Raw genomic sequence first — 13,177 nt, forward strand, 5'->3', positions numbered from 1 at the left:
ATGCTTCTAGCAAAGAGAGAGACTTTGTGGGGAAGTTTGTTCCACCAAACAAGCCAGATAAAAATTTTTATCTTGGGTTGGGTGTGGAGGTCCCAAAGCCAAGACAGATCGGGGGGGAGGGAGCTAAGAGGAGGGGTGGGGGAGATGAGAGGACCAGAGAGGGACTGATAGGTTTCGCTAGTAGAGAATTTACCTTTGGGGGCAAGGGAGGTGGTGAGGAGGTCCGGCCTAGGAGAGGAGGGGATGGGGAGGGAAAGAATATTAAGGGCAATGTGGTCAGGGAGGACAAAGTCAAGGGAGTCAAGGGACCAAGATCCGTTAGAGATGATGGAGCTCAGCTTCGCAGTAGAACAAGGTAAGTTTAAGGGTCCAGAAATGATGGCTCTGAGGGGCCCGGGGCATAACCAAGGGTCGTCCCAAAGCCCGATGGAAGACCCATCACCAATGGACCAAGAGAGGTGGTTTTTGAGGAGATTCCATCCAATACCCACATTTTTCCAAATGTGTGAGCCGTAGGAGAAAGAGCGAGGAAAGGGGGTGAGATATTTACTATGGAGAGCTTTGGCGGCGAGGGAGGATTTATCAAGAAGGATTTTCTAGCTAAGCTTAATGGAGAGGGTGTCATTCAAGGGTTTGGCGGCCTTGATACCGAGGCCTCCCAAAGAGAGAGGGCGAGTGACAAGATCCCAATTGGCAAGGTGTAATTTCTTAGAAGATTGACTGGACTAGAGGAAACTGCGGGTGATTTTGTCAATGTTATTAAGGATGGAGGTGGGAAGGCGAATGCATTGCATTGCATGGCAAGGAATAACATTGAGAGTAGATTTAATGAGGCAAATTCTTCCAGCACGGGAGAGAAAACGGGATTTCCAGGTGGCTAACTTTGATTGGATGTTATCAATGATAAAGTGAAGGTCAACCTTCTTTGGTTTTTTCCCCAGGAGGGGAAAGCCAAGGTAGGTGCCAAGGTTGTTGGTTTTCTTAATGCCAAGAGCCTCTTCGAAGAGGGAGATATCATAAGGAGGGGTGTGCTTGGAGAAGATGATTTTGCTCTTGAGGCAATTGATTTTTTGCCCCGAGGTGGTGCAAAAGGAGAGGATAGTGTCTTGGAGAGCACATAGGTTTCTCTCTGAGGCCCTACCGAAGACGAGGATATCGTCAGCAAAGAGGAGATGGGAGAAAGAGGCACCCCCTTTCCCAAGAGGGTAAGGGGTCCACTCATCCTCAGAGCAGGAGAGGTGAATGAGGCGGGAAAGGGCTTCCATGCAGATGATGAAAAGGTAGGGGGAGAGGGGGTCACCTTGGCGAATTCCCCGGGAAGGGAGGAAACTATCAAGGGAAGAGCCATTGAGAGTCACATGAGCGGAGGTCGTGGAGATGCAGCTCATGATAAGGGAAATAGTGTCGGGGTCAATGTTAACCGCGAAAAGGCAGGATCTGATAAAGTCCCATTCAAGTCTATCAAAGGCCTTTTCAAGATCGAGTTTAAGAGCAAACCAGCCAGTTTTACTCTTAGAGAAGTGCATAGAATGAAGAATCTCAGAAGCAATGATAAAGTTGGTGTCAGTACCTCTACCGGGAATGGAGCTTCCTTGGTTGGGGGAGATCAAGTTGTGCATAAGGGGCTTGAGACGGTTGACAATGATTTTTGTAACAATTTTGTAGGTGGTGTTACAGAGGCTAATGGGTCGAAAATTGGAGATAGTTTGAGGAGAAGGGATTTTTGGGATGAGAGAGATCGAAGTCTTATTAATGGAAAGGGGAACAGTTTTTGTTAAGAAAATGTTTTGAATGAAGGGGATAAAGTCAGGCTTGATAATATCCCAACAACGTTTAAAAAAAACCCGCATGGAAACCATCAGGTCCAGGGGCCTTGTTAGAACCAAGGGAGAAGAGGGCGCAATGGATTTCCTCATTAGAAGGAATCAGGAAGGTCGTGGAGAAGGAGGTCCCCACGGGTGGGCACCGGGTGGGGGGGGGGGGAGATGGACAACATCTTTCCCAGATGTAAAGAGGGTGGTGAAATGATGGGTAATGTGGGTGTTAAGGGCATCATGGCCAGAGATGACCGCGCCCACATCATTGGTTAGGGAGAGAATGCGGTTGAAGCTCCTACGGAGGGTAACCGATTTCTGGAAGAAGGAGGTGTTACGGTCGCCATCAGTGAGCCAATTAATGCGAGCCCTATCATGCCAGTAGAGGTGTTCAAAATCAAGGATGCGGCTTAGGTCACTAGTGAGGGAATCATTAAGGTCAATGAGGAAGTTGGAATTTGGGTGGGAGCAAAGCTCCTTTTGAATCCCAAGGAGGCGAGAGGAGAGGTGGGCCCTCTTTTTAGGGAGGCTGCCAAAGGTCACGGCAGCCCAGTCACGGAGGGTAAGACTAAGGCTAGAAATTTTTGACGGGGGACAACCACTAAGGGAGGGCCAGGTAGAGGAGACAAGAGGGAAAAAGGAGGGTTCACATAACCAGAAATTCTCAAACTTAAAGGGCTTAATAACGGGGTGGGGGGGAAGGGAGGTTTTAAGAATGATGGGGCAATGGTCGGAAGAGAGACGGGTCAAGTGATAATTATGAGAATTGGGGTAATGGTTAAGCCACAACTGGTTCACCCAAACCCGGTCAAGCCTTTCCAAGATGGGATTCATGCTTCTCCTATAGATACAGTTAGAATGACATTATGTACTCTAATTGGAGTGGATTCCGATGAGGCGGTCGACATGTTTGAGCAACACCAAAGTGGTAACACACTCTAGTGTTCTCCTTTTAGTGCAATGCTATAAATACTATAAACTAGTTGTTAGGCCCGTGCGTTGCACGGCTCTTTTAACGGTTTTCTTTGACGGTCGAATTTATATATTGAATAGGATTTTTACTCACTTGAGCAAATAATAACCAAACAATACGTCTAAATGTTTTACGGATTTGGCCAGTTGTATTCCCTACCGATATGAAAGTAGGTTTTATCGGAGTGGTGAAGATAATTTAATCGGACCAATTTATAAAATACTTCGTATAACTGTATCAATTATCTGTAATTTAATTCGTTGTTATTCCGTAATAAGTTTAAGACGATTAGTATCGGTCTCAAATGAGAATTTGTTTTGTATTACTATCTTAGACTCTGGTAGGTGTGAGTTCCCAAAAATTAAATAAAAAATTAAGACTTACGTGTCCTATCCTAGAAAATGTGTAAAGAAAACTCCTTCATTCTGCTCATCTTCCTTGTTTCATCCCCTTTATGTCCCAAATTACATTCTAATTGAAATCCTTCAAACCCTTAAAATATTCCCCTTAATGAAGTTGCTATAATAAAATTGAACCTCATGAATTAAAGATTAAGGTGCTAAGAAGAAATGGTGTACAGGAAACCTTGTTCTCATGGTCGATCTGGTGGTAATCGGTCTTTCGGTGCATTGGTTTTGGGAGCGGCGGCGGGGAGATGCGATTCGGGCACTGAATGACCGCCGACAACGACAGTCTTCTAATTCAGGGAAAGAAGGGATTTGAATGAAGTTAACCCTTAACCGGTATGCTTTGTATTTGTTGATAATATTTAAGTTTGTTTTATTGCTCCATTATTTGAGGAATGATTATATATATATATTTTTATTCTTTTCCTTTTCTTCATTTTCGTGTTGATGGAGGTGATTGTTTATGATTTTGGTTAATTGAGCTCGTGACTGATGATCCTATTATCTAATTGCTTGGGTAATGTAACTAAACAATTCTTGAAGTCAGCTATTAAAATAAGATACTGTCGAACTAATATAATAAAGTACTTGCAAAGGAGTTAGGAAAACACACTGTAATGAACGATAATCACACATCTCTATATGTCTAATTTAGAGTAGGTAAGTTCGAGAAGACCTCCTTGTACACTATATTCTTGGTATGGCCTTTGTGTGTTTGTGTTGAGTCGTCAATGAAGAACCGTAATCCTCTCGGAGATGTTGTTCTCGATGTGACTACATATAATTGACCATGACAAAAAACCGGTTTAGGTAAGTACACCCCCACGCTAGATAGAGATTGACCTTGACTCTTGTTTATAATCATTGCATAACATGGCTTTAGCGGATATTGTCTCCTCTTTAAAACGAAGGGTATCTTAGAATCCGTGGACGTCATCACTATCCTCGGTATTAAGACCAGAGTCCCAATGTTAGAGCCTGTTATGATTCGTGCTTCTACTATGAATTTTCCCGTCCGTGTAATTACCAGCCGTGTACCATTACATAGTCCTTGTGACGGATTGATATTCCGTAATAGCATCACTGGCATCCCCCTCTTTAATTTGAGCTCATGATTTGGTAAACCTTGTAGATGCAAGCTATTCAAATATTCTGTCGGATAAGCCGTAAATTGTTCATCACTATCCATTGAAGAAGCACAGATCTCGTCACAACTCTTGTAGATATCATATTTTCCTGGGATTAGGTTAGTCATGTAGTCATTTACTATGTCTGCCGTCTCATTCAGAGGTGTAAGAATCGCCCTTGCCCGTAGGTAATCATCATCTTGACTGTTTAGTGGGAATTGTGGGTAAATCTCATTGACCACATCTTTCACCTCAACTGGCCCTCCGCTGTGCAGGTACTCCGGTGGTATACGTATCCACGTAGCCTCATCTTCTTCGCCTTCCCTCTCCGCCTTCAACGTCCCGTCACCCATAGCTAACAACCATTCATTAAACCTCTTGTTCTCTTCTGATGAATCTGTGTTACGTACCCTCATACTTGTTCTTAGAAGAAACACGGTACATGACTTCCAGATGTACGACCTGTTTATCGACGCTCGGACTATATCTTGTCTACCCCCCTTTTGCACTATCGGTAAAACTTGTCTAAAATCACCACCAAGGACGACCGCTACTCCCCCGAACAGCTTTGTAGTTGCTTCAGGGTTCTTATAACTTAATATATCCCTCATTGTACGGTCAACTGCTTCAAAAACGTGCCTGTGGTCCATTGGCGCCTCATCCCATATTATTAGAGAAGTTTGCCTTAGTAGGTCGGCTAGTTGACTATTTTGTTTAACATTGCACGTGGACTCCTCAAACAGTTCGATTGGGATGTCAAATCGACTATGTGCTGTTCTTCCTCCCGGTAGCAGCAAGGCAGCAATACCTACAGTGAGTTAACATAATTTTTTAAATATGAATTATGTAGACCTGATTGTTTGATATTCAAAAGAGACACTGCTGTTATAAGGCAAATATTTACCTGAAGACGCTACATTGAGCACAATCTTGCCCTCAGCTCGTAGCCTTGCTGAGATGGTCCCGTATAAAAATGTCTTCCCAGTCCCTCCGTGTCCATATACGAAGATAAGCTTTTCTGTTTTCTGTTCCACAGCCTTTATTACCTCTTCAAACACATCTGCATTGGTATCGGTAAAACAAAATTGCGTAACTATATTGTTTATAAAATTCATCGCTGAATAAATCCAACTTGACTCCTTGGAAGTCGTTTAAGCTTACCTAGTTGCTCTTTATTTAGTTGTTTTACTCTCGACATCCATTGCTCTTGTTGTTGTTGTTTATCATACATCTTTTCACCCCTGATTAGTTTGTTCTCCATTCCTGCGATGTCTTCTTCCTTCGGTTGAGGCATATCCTTTATATCTTTCAATCGTTTTCTATACTTCATGAGTATTTTATCTAGCTCGATCAATGTGTATGTTTTCCTTGCTTCATCAGTTAGTATCAGCATCGGGTCCCCAAACATCTTTCTTTTCTTCCTTTCGATGTCCTCGGACATTATGAGGTAGTTGGATTCCCATAGTTTATTGACATCGTGACCTCACGAGAACAAAATCATCGTGATGAATAATTCCCGAAGTTGCGATGGCATTGCCCACTTATTTGCCTCTCCCATTGCGTCATCCCACTCTTTGTCATTATTTAAAAGCCCACGAGCGTAACACGCGTCCTTGAATGTAGGATATAGTGTTTGACCGATGGTTCTTAAATCCTCAAAGCTTTGTGCTCCTTTTACAATGTTCAATAGAAGTCGAAGGTAGTATCTTTCACCTGCAGTTGGGTGGACATAGGCCATTCTTCCGATGCACATCCCTTGCTTTCGCTTATGCCATCCGTCACCCCAAACATACTGAGTTGGGAATTCTGCATAGGTCAGGGTTCTTGCATCGTGGCATTCAGCATTTTTCTTCATCCATGCAGTTAACATTGTGTCGACGCTGCTTTTTTTATCAATCACCACTTGAAGTACATCATTATCCATTATTATTACTGCTTGTTCACCTTTCAGGTGCACAGGAAGCCTCATCACTGCCGGGTATCGCTCCTGAATCTCAAATTCAAAAATTCTCCAAGCAGCCTCTGACGCAGAGAGGTATCTGCAATCCAGGTATGCTTTCACCTCATCTTGAGAATCATCTTTAATCATGAAAGTTGCTTTATCTGGGCCCTTGGAAATGTACTTGAAGAGATACTTTATCGCTTTGGCAGTGTTACACCATTCCACATTGATGTGGGCATCAAACATCAGCAATAGTCCTGGGTTATAGGGTACTATGGACCGGTTGTCCAGTTGATGTACACCTTTTTTAATAAACCTACATATAAAAGGCAAACTGTGAACAAATGTAGTCCCTGCGGTTATCCATTTTCAATTAATGGCATTAGAGATACCGTCTTAAGTTCCATCTCTAGGAATGTCAGTAAACCTTCTCCCTACTCCCTACTTAACCAGGTTTTATTAAGGATTAATAGAAGTTAATTGCCCTTGTAAGTACCTGTTGTTTTGTGGTCGTCGATATACTGGGTAACCATTGTTATCCAGTGTTGTGTCCTCGTTGAATGATTTGAGGTAATTCTTGCTACACTTATCGTTTACCATACACGGGCACTTGGGATTGGCCTTGCCGCATGGACCGTGTACCATAAACTTTGAAACGGCTTCATATAATTGAGGATGTTTCGTGCTATCTGGTATCTCTGCATGAATGATGTTGTCAATGAACTCGGTATTGAACTCAACGCCGTCTTTTTTCAACCATAGTAGGATATGAGCATGTGGTAAACCTCTCTTTTGAAACTCAATTGTATAAACATCTGCAAATATAAACCATGTTACATGACTACTAATTTATTGTGAAAGTGGTTTTTACGGAAAAGTATATAATACTGTTACCTGCTATAGTTGCGCCAAAGTATTCATCTCTCTTTAAACAATGCATTAGCTGTTTTAGCTTCAACCTGAACACCCGAGCTACAATGTCCGGTCTGTCCTCTACTTTTTGTCCAGGAATGAGCTGTAACATAACCTCTATCTCTGGCCACTTTGGGTTAGCTGTAAATGTTATGAATAAATGGGGATTCCCATACCATCTACAGATAGCCATCGCGTCCTGATAACATTGTTGCATATATCTTGGTCCTCCGGTAAAGGAAGGTGGCAAATATACTCTTTTCCCGACTGCATAACCCATACAATCACCATTAGCCACCGCATCACACAGGTTGTTAAGTATGTCACACCGGAACTTATCTTGGTTATTTTTAATGTACCATAACCTTTCGGACTCAATGGCACAACAGCTATCTACTAAAAATTTGGAATAATCTTCCCCACATAACAGAGTGGAACCTTCCGAATTCCTCTGTTGCACCCTGTATGCATAGTACTCTCTCATGGTTACATTCTTTCTTTTTCCTCCTTGACCCTGATCAATGTAAGGGATCTCTGTATGGTAACTATCCTCGCCATAGGGGAATAACAATGGATATTGTAGGGCCATGTAAGATGGATGTAGCTCACTGATCCTCTGGAGTCCGTGGGTCTTGTGTTCAATGATTATGTCTTTCCCCTTGATTTGATTTCCAGGAGAGTCTACAATTAAAGCCGCTATTTCTGATGCTGTTGGGGTGTTATAGGTCTTATCCCTATGATTTCGTGTTCCTAATAGGCGTATTGATAGACGTTTATCACTCTGTTCCTTCAATCTTTCTTGTGCCATACGAAATGTTTTAGTGAGAGGATTAACTTCGTCAAGCATATCCTTTAATCGAGCAAGTATTTCAGTATCTAATTTAGGACTTCCCTCAGATTTGCCTACTGCCTTTTCTCGCATGGCTATTTCGGATGAACTGTCGTATACATATAATTGAGCATATGATGGGTCCTGGTCATCAGGTGGTAGTAGGGAACCGATACGATGTAGAACCTGCCCGCTTATTCGGAATACATAAGGTCCAGAGTTCGTGTTTACTGAATGGTCAATCTTGGCCCCCATAGAAGTAAATGCGTAACATGAATTATAAACCCGAATAAGCTCTTTGAATTTTGAACACTCACTATCATCAGTAGAGGACAGTAGTCTTTTTAAGTATTCTTGGTGCCTTCTTAATCTTCCGTAATTCTACCTTTCCGTCTCTGCAACACATGTTAAATCTTGTATTATATCTATTACTGGTTTTTTTCAGTCGCTCGTCGTACCACATTAATGCCTTACACTTCGGACATTCATACTCAGGGTCCCCCAAATATAGATATTCAAACTTTCTCTTCCTTGTACCTGGAACGAAAAGTAACAATAGCCTTAATAATATAGTCGTAATAGTTCCTAGACTGAATTCTTGGTGTCCCAACTCCCAGTAATGTCCTAGTGACTTAATTACTATAATCATAATTAGGGTGAAGTACAATCCTTTGGAAATATTGTGATTACTCCTAGACTTAAGGGCGAAGTACTTGAATTGCATGATTAGTTGAGACCGAGATAAGTTTTAGGAATCCCCTTATCAATCTAGGACACTTGAGTTAATTGTTGTCACTCTAATTCTTAGCTTATCACAAATCTAAATTAGTGAGTCGGCTAATTGTTTACCATATTAAAAACAATCATACCTAATCCATTGATGCAAAGTATGTTATCACAACGGTATTTAAGCGTACCCGGGTTAGGAGCTGCTGGTTCCTGTGTTGAGGTAGAGGGAATATCTACATCCTGTGTTGCATGATTATCTCCCATTCGTCTTTGGTGTGTCTGTTCTATGCGTCTTCGTTTCTGTATTCTTTCTTGTCTTCTTGATTGGGGATCCATCGTTGATATTAGAACTTTTTGTTGTCTGATTTTCTTAGTTGACCTTTACTATATATATATATACATATATATATATATATATTTATGAGGAGGATTATGCGTCCTACCATGATCGAAACTGTATAAAATAATATCTTTCTTACCTTGAGGTAGTAAAGGAGACTCTTCTCTAACGTATTCCTATTCATGTTAAAGAACCTAATACTTAACCGGTTAGGTATAGTATAACCTTTTTTTTTTCCAGAGTCCATAATAATAATTACCTTTTAATATTTAGTACATATTAGTATTTTATTCCATTTAGGACGTTTAAGGTGTAATATTTTTAAATAAAGTTCATGATAATAATTACCATCCCTTATTATTAGGTAGCTTTCCATTTCAGTCACTCTGATAGGAACACAATCGATGAGTGTCTTCCACGCAATACTCTAACTTTGCCTGAATATACTATTTTTTTTTTGGTTCGTTTTTTGAAGGAAACAGTTGTCTGAATAGACTATTTTCTATTATACTTTTTACTTTAGCTAACACTCTTATTTTGATCTCCTTGCAGATCTGTAGACGGAAAGAAAGTAGATCTATAGACAGAAAGAAAGTGAAGGTATCTGACAAATATATAAATTTGCCGATATAGAAAGTAAAAATGGTAATGATTAATTTCGATTAAACATTGGTGTTGATCTTTGGCTTAATGAGGAACTAATTTGTAATACTCATCCGAGTTACTTGCAAATAATTTTGGAAAGCCTACCAGCGCTAGAAGTTAACCCCACTGGTCAGCAAGCTGCAAGATTACAGGAGCTCGTGGACTTTATTCAGTCTCAGGTATTGGCTTCTTAGTAACCTTACAAACCTGCTTCATACTAATTAGATCAAATTTTGATGCACTTCTATGGTTGTATTATTTGTATATTCTTTGGAAACCCTTGTGCTCTAGTTTGTGAATTTAGTGGCTTTAAATGTTCCTAGCTTCAATATTGCTTATCTCTCCTCCGATCCATGATATATTTCATTGTATTGCATGAGCTTGCCAAAGTAGAATTAGAAAACCTTGGATAACAAAGTTGAATTAGCTCAAATCCGAGGGAATTGTAGTCTAATTTTTGAGTGTGTATATATAGGTTGAAAGTTTTCAGAGTCCTATTTGATAACTTTTTTCGCCTAGCTTTGAATCAGTATTATTGTTTACAGATCTGTGGGCACAATCTGTATGTTGTTTTGAGATTGTGTGTGGCTTTAACAATTAGCATTTTGTATGAAATAGAGAATAGAACTGATAATAATACTGAACTTTAACATTATAAAACCAAAGAGAATAACATATTAATAAGTTTCGAAAGAAAAGTGAGTATATCCTACTGATATATAAATGAGCTGGAATAGAAAGAAAAAATGGTAATGATACTGAACTTTAACATTACAAAACTAAAGAGAATAATCAACTAATAGGTTTTGAGAGAAATTAAATATATCCTAATGATACTAAATCTGATATATTATCGACTTTGAGAGTAGTTTATGTTGAAGGCTTCCTGGCTCTGGTCTTCGCATTACCTTTCGTTTTACTGAGTCAAAGGAATAATCAAACAAATCATCAATACCATAACCAGTATAGGAAGATAACACGTAATAGAGTATAAAAAATACAAACCTTCTTCTATTTTGGTCTGTAAGTAGTGTCTCTTCCTCGCCTGGTTCATGATCGTTTAATTCACTCAATAGAACCACGAAGTGCGACGCTCACGGTCGTAGTCCTCGCCTTTTGGTTTATAAGTAGTGTATCTTCTTCATCTGGTTCAAGATCGTTTAACTCATCTAATAGAACCAATGAATTGCGACGCTTTTTGCCGCTCGTAGTTTTCGCCTTCCCCTTTGCTTTACTGAAGTAATAAAGTATTTACAAAAACCTTTAATACTCAAACAACAATCAATATAAATAAATAACGTAGCTGACACATACAATGAGAATGAATAATACAATGGGAATGAATAGTACAGACCTCGTGCGTTGGATTTCAAGTAGCGTCTCTTCTTCATCTGATTCCTTTTCGTTTAAATCATCTAATATAACCACTGAATTACGACGCTTTCTGCCACTCGTAGTCTTTTCCTTACCCTTTGCTTTACTGGAGCAATAAAGTATTTATACAAATCTTTAATACGCTGACAATAGTCAATAAAAATAGATAACAAATACAATGGGAAAGGATAATACAGACCTTGTTGTGCGTTGGATTACATGAAGCGCCTCTTCTTCAGTTGATTCTTTTTCAGATGGTTCATCTAATATGACCACTGAGTTTCGACCTTTTTTTACACTTGTTAGACTGCTAGATGATGCTTCATTGACCTACATATGTTTTAACGGTTATGTTGAGAATATCGGAGAGATTATGTATGTCAATAAACATGAAGAACTTTACTATACCTCGACTACGGGATTTTCTGCAATGTTAATGACCTTAAAGTTGCTTATTCCCTCGGGTCCGTGATTGGAAGCTTGGATTTTAATTTTGAACATAAACTCTTTGCCAACAAAAGTATTTTGTATCAGTTTTGGGACTGGGTTAAAATCCTCATCGTCTTCATCCTAGTTGGATTATGAATGTCAGAATTTGTTTAAAATGTATATATAGAACAAATAATAGTGGTAGCAACCATGGTAATAGGAGAGAGGTGAACTGAAACCTCAATTGGTTGAGCATCATATAAAGTGACGGCGTCTTGTCCGATAAGCCTTCTTGCGTCAGTGTCGAAAACTACAAAAGTAGCCTTACAATTTTGATCTTCAACTTTCAGGTCGATGCAATATCTGGTAGAAGAAAGGAAATAAGACAGGTATATTAAGGATTCCAAGGATGTCCAATGTTTTTTTTTTTTTAAATCTGGAAGTTAGCTACCTAATTGTTTGAGTTTCAATTGTTTTATGGCATTTGGAGCACCACAAATCTGATTCTATCTTCCTTCGTATAGGTTTATTGGTACAACCAAAACATGAGGTATAGTGCCAAAGTCTTTCAGCGCCAATATCTTTCACTTTAGCAGCACAATAACACATGAGGTCCTGCATATAGAAGTAAAGAATTAGATTAAGCTGTAGAATGAGTGAGTCGTTTTTTCACATTCATGAGTAATATATATTTATATTACCTGTTGATAATCCGTCTTGCAATATTCCACTATGCTTGATATATCTTTGTTTATAAATTGTTGGGAGTGTTCTTCTAATTTATACTCCCCAGTATCTCCCCTAATAATAAAAGTTGGACGGTGAGTAATGTTTAAATCCACGCATTTTTATGGGTAGAGAAATGTGAGATTTAAATTTGGAAATTACTTGAGAGATGCTCTGAAGGTATTCACTTCCGGGATGTCTAGATTCATGTATATCCTACTTGCTGACGATGTTGATACGCTATTGTAACCTGTCATGAGAGTTGAAAAATATAGTCAGTAGGAGTTGTGTAGCATATGAATCTTATATTATTTAGTAATTGAATGGGGATCCTCACCTCTGTAGTCTTTCACCAAAAGAGAAGTAACAATTATTATATTTGGTTGGTCATACCCATTGTATTCTTCCTTAAGTGAAAGGAAGTCAGCAACACTCTGATCCCACAATGAGATTCTTGTGCTTTGTCCCCTTTATGGAGTAAAAACAAAGTATGTAATTAAAGAGCTGATCTTCCAAATAAAATCAAAGCATTTAAGTAAGTGAATTTCATATAACACCATAATAATACGTACCCCTCGTTTTTGATATCAAGTGCAACATAACTTCCGTTAGTTACTTTTTTTAATTCGTCCTTTACCACCACTCCAATCAAATCTATGCGTATTAAAAAATAATGTTAGTGACGCGTATAAAAGAGGACTTCTACTGAGAACATATACGTCTTTAAAAGGAACTCTTAAAGAAAATCTACTAACCTGTGAGAACCGTATGATTTTCTCTTCTCTGATCAAGGTTGTTGAAGTGGATGAAATCAAATCTATGATGAGGTATAGTTGTATCCCGATCTTCAAATACTTTGATAAATGTGCAAAAGAAAAATTTGATCATGATCTTACTGTCGCTGACTATTCGATAGTCTTTTAGGTTCGC

The 13,177-nt window shown here is 39.4% G+C and overlaps 2 long non-coding RNA genes across 2 annotated transcripts; one reads left to right on the forward strand and one right to left on the reverse strand.

The window, feature by feature from the left end:
- Nucleotides 1–3,137: 3,137 nt before the first annotated feature.
- LOC141596221 (uncharacterized) lies at nucleotides 3,138–12,279 on the forward strand. Its single transcript, XR_012522409.1, has 5 exons — nucleotides 3,138–3,530; nucleotides 9,626–9,718; nucleotides 9,795–9,897; nucleotides 11,872–11,910; nucleotides 12,046–12,279. It is a non-coding gene; the product is annotated as an uncharacterized LOC141596221 (long non-coding RNA).
- On the reverse strand, nucleotides 10,816–11,880 carry LOC141596222 (uncharacterized). Its single transcript, XR_012522410.1, has 4 exons — nucleotides 11,761–11,880; nucleotides 11,292–11,662; nucleotides 11,073–11,198; nucleotides 10,816–10,952 (listed from the first exon to the last, which is right to left on the reverse strand). It is a non-coding gene; the product is annotated as an uncharacterized LOC141596222 (long non-coding RNA).
- Nucleotides 12,280–13,177: the final 898 nt, after the last annotated feature.

This window comes from Silene latifolia, chromosome 8 (assembly GCF_048544455.1).
Source record: "Silene latifolia isolate original U9 population chromosome 8, ASM4854445v1, whole genome shotgun sequence".
NCBI lineage: Eukaryota > Viridiplantae > Streptophyta > Magnoliopsida > Caryophyllales > Caryophyllaceae > Silene > Silene latifolia.